This window comes from Pinus tabuliformis, chromosome 2_1 (assembly GCF_031772625.1).
Source record: "Pinus tabuliformis cultivar Carrire ecotype Pingquan chromosome 2_1, CPIR1, whole genome shotgun sequence".
Classification (NCBI taxonomy): domain Eukaryota; kingdom Viridiplantae; phylum Streptophyta; class Pinopsida; order Pinales; family Pinaceae; genus Pinus; species Pinus tabuliformis.
Genome location: NC_142299.1, coordinates 84,441,046 through 84,444,996, shown reverse-complemented (window position 1 = coordinate 84,444,996; position 3,951 = coordinate 84,441,046).

Genomic DNA, 3,951 nt, shown 5'->3' with positions numbered 1-3,951 from the left:
TAGCAATGACTGGGGAAAAATTGGGAAGAAAACTTGAAGAAACTTTGTTGGTAGCAAGTCGCTCTTGAACATGACACTTTCACTCCGCATCCGAGTCGGGTTGGGTTGTTCCATTCACTGGTCACATCACCATGGTTCCATCACACCATCCATATTTGGGGTTAATGCTACCAATCCATCATGTCAGTGTCGCCGATATGTTCAAGAGAAGTCGCTCAGAGAATTCACCTGTGTCTCACCCGCTGCAATACATTTACGCTCCATTCTTTCATGACCGCCACCCTGAACCTTATATCACCAGATCGTTTTCACCTCCATTAAAATCATTTTCTCCGTTCCGTGTCATTGATGTGGGATTCCCTAAGGCCCTCCTATGATGGATCGCTTCTTGTCGACATCAGCTCATTATCCAAGAAGTCGATCTAGGAACAACCCTTTCAGTACTTTGAAGCTTGCATGCCTCAATGGCAAGTTTCTCACTTCCGGCGATAGGTTTACATCAATGGCCTTCGACCGAAGGATTTTGCATGGTGTTCGACGCCGAGTCCCTTTTTCACACCATGTGAATTGTACTGTAGTACCTTGAGGGTCATCATCATTATCGGTGATTCCTCTCGCACCTGTTAACAACTTACATCATTGGCTGGTAATTAGGTGATGTCTTTCCATGTTCGACTCCAGAACAACTCTCACATGGATCGACTTGTACTTTGAGTGAAGATCGAACAAGATTGAAGACCCCAGATCTAGTTTCATCCATCCGGGCTGCGATATATATTCAGGAAAAATAAAGGCATCAAATGTACATCATTGCTGCATAGATAATCATCCAATCTAAGGGATGATGGCTCTACCAGAATCATCAGTCTACACTCAGACGATTGTCTGTCTCATGTACATGAAAATGAATTTATAAAGTTGAGCATGGGAATGCCCGCCTCGGCTAGATCATGAAAATATTATGAAGATAATGTATTGTATTGTATCTTATTACAGGTCTCCTTCCAGCTTGAAAGAACTTCAGATCCTCATGATAAAGCATTTCACCCGACATCAACAAATTAACGACCTCATGCTTTAGGGGGCAACTGTTATAGACATTTTTGGGCACTGCAACCCCAATCATAAATGTCCATAAACCAAGGGCTCTTAAGTCCCTAAAAGTGTTGTTCCGACCCCTAAAAGAACAAGGTCAACTGATTACATCTTCTCCCAGAAGTTCTCCATGAAAAACTACTCAGAACTGGTCAAAACTAGACCATTTCACCTGCTCCATGGTCAAAGTGCGCTGCATCCCACCTAAGTACACACAGTAGGTGCGATGCATGTTGAAAAGCCCTTCTATGGGGTGCGATGGGCGAGAGTGGACAAATGGCAGGGTCAATCTGCAAGGTGGAGAAGCAAAGAATCTTCTAGAAACTTCTCCTGTGACACTTGCCTCTCTGCATTCGCCCAGGGATGAGTAAGAGATCATCAATCTCCAAGTGGATTCAAGAACTATCAGAGAGAGGACACTAATAAAATCTCAAAAGATGACTCACCCCCCTTGCAAACATCTATATATGGATCCCTCATCCCAGAGATCCAGAGGCTGGAATTTTGTATCTTGTAAGGAAGTGCTGCTGGTTTCTTGGTGCTACATCATAGTGTTGGGTGATCTAAGCTTTTCATGAGGTGAAGAAGGGCTTCTTGCTGAGAGGATGATGCTGGGTCAGAACAATTGGTTGTAATTCTCTTTGCTCTTTCTTGATTATTAATAAAGCTATTCAAGTTTTCCTCCACATTCTTGTGTGATTGATATTGTATGCATTTGTGTGGTTAATATACATCTGGTCCTATATTGTTTATGATAATAGATCTATGTTCTCATATAGTGTTATGCTGCTGTGATTATACAGGTGCTTTTTGAAGCTGGGTATACAAGGAAGCAAGTAGCAAAATACTATCAGAAGGGAGAGGAATCAAACAAGGAACCAAGCGCAAGACTAAGGTTGGTCTCCTCTATTCTTCTCTCATCTATTTCTCATAAAGGAAAATGGAAGTAGTTTTAGTGTGTTTGTTTCTAAGGTAACTGTCACCCTTAGTGGGACTAGTAGTTCTGCATAGACACTAGTTTTCCCGATAACACGGGAGGAGGGCCGATGCCATTAAATCTGGAGGTACAAGCAGGGCCAAGTGCGGTTCCCACACTCTAGTGCGTGATTTGTCAAGTAGGAGGAAAGCACACAACAAACAACTGTCACCTGTTGCAAAAGTATACCCAGACCCCGCAACAGCTGTATTGCAACTTTTGTAGATCAGTGGGTCACGACGAGCGAACTTGTCGAAGCTACGAGCTAATGATGGAGAGGACCCCAGCCTACCGAATGTAGACTGAGACACGGGGTTTCGACCCAACCGCGGGGCCACACAGTGGATTCCAAGGACGCGGACAAGGAAGGGGAGGAATGGGACCTGGACGAGGGTGTGGACAACTGATTTGTTATAATTGTGGAGGGTCGGGGCACTACGCTCATGATTGTACTAACTCGACGAGAGTATCTTGTCCATACTGTGAGCAGTTTGACCATGAAATGGTAGATTTCCTGACGCTGATTGCCCAAATGCATGAAAAGGGGGTACTACAGCCTACTCCAACTCAAAATATCCAAATGATGAGGTCTGAACCATGCGAAGAGGATCCCAACGTAAACATGGTACTGAGGAGCGGTGCAACTACAGGGGGAGATGTGAGGAAATAGCCCGAAGAAGATGTGAAGGGTCGCGATGCTCCTACAAAGGAACCTGACTTTGGGAAGGAACATGTGAAGGGGACATCTAAGGAAGCTCAGAAGAGCTTCATGGAAGCCTCTACTCCAGGTAGTAGGGATCCAATTGAGCCGGGAATGGATCCCTCTATGCTTACTACCTTTTTAGAGACATGTATGAAGCTGCTACACGATAATAAGGTAGTTAAAGGACTGCAAGAGCTGATCACTAGGTGCGCAGGATAAGGGGAGCCACGCATAATCCGGAAAATGGGAAAACATGCTCTATGCATTGGGCGGGAAATGTGAATGACAGCGCAAATCGGTGAGTATGAGATGGATCAAGTCATCCTGGATTTTGGGTCGAATGCAAATGTATTGCCTAAGCAAACATGGGAATGCATGGGTAGGCCCGCCCTACAGTGGTCTCTTATTCAACTACGGATGGCCAACTAGAAAAAGATCTTACCAATGGGAAGATTTCAAGGGGTGACAGTAGACATTGAAGGCGTAAGTACGCAGACAAAATTTGAGGTAATAGAAATTGTTGATGATAGTAATCCATACCTTGTGATGCTAGGAATAGATTGGGCCATGGACATGAATGGGGTCATCAAATTAAAAAGACGAAAGATGACATTTGAGAAAAGTCAGTCCATGTTATAATTCCACTGGACCTAGCCGAAGGAGTGCACTACATTGAACCGGTCTGAGACGAGGACAGTGACGATGAAATAGACTGCATCTACTAGATAACAGCGCAAGACCAGGATCGGGTGAATCCCATAGTGGACAACAAATTCTCATGGGAGCACGATAGTTTCTACACATCGGATTCAGACGAGGAGATAAAATGGTCTAAGAACTAATTGCACGAAGTCACAATCCTCAATTATAACATGATGATTAGATCACTGCGACGCGTGACAATCGAGGTAAGAAAGTGATCAGCGGACGATGGCATAACAAGTGAGGAGGACTTCACCAACCACTGTGGAACTTCACTCATAGAGCGAAAGCAGCAGGGTGCACCGAAGGGAGTGCTACGCACGACAATCACACCAGTGTGGTGTGCACCTAGGAAGATGAGGAGGAATGGGCGCAAAGGTTGAAGGTGGATGCGTGTATGGGTTGGAGGATCTCTGCGGCGACTGCAGCCAAGGCAGCCATGATGAAGCGGTTCGGGCACCCGCCTACTACGGAG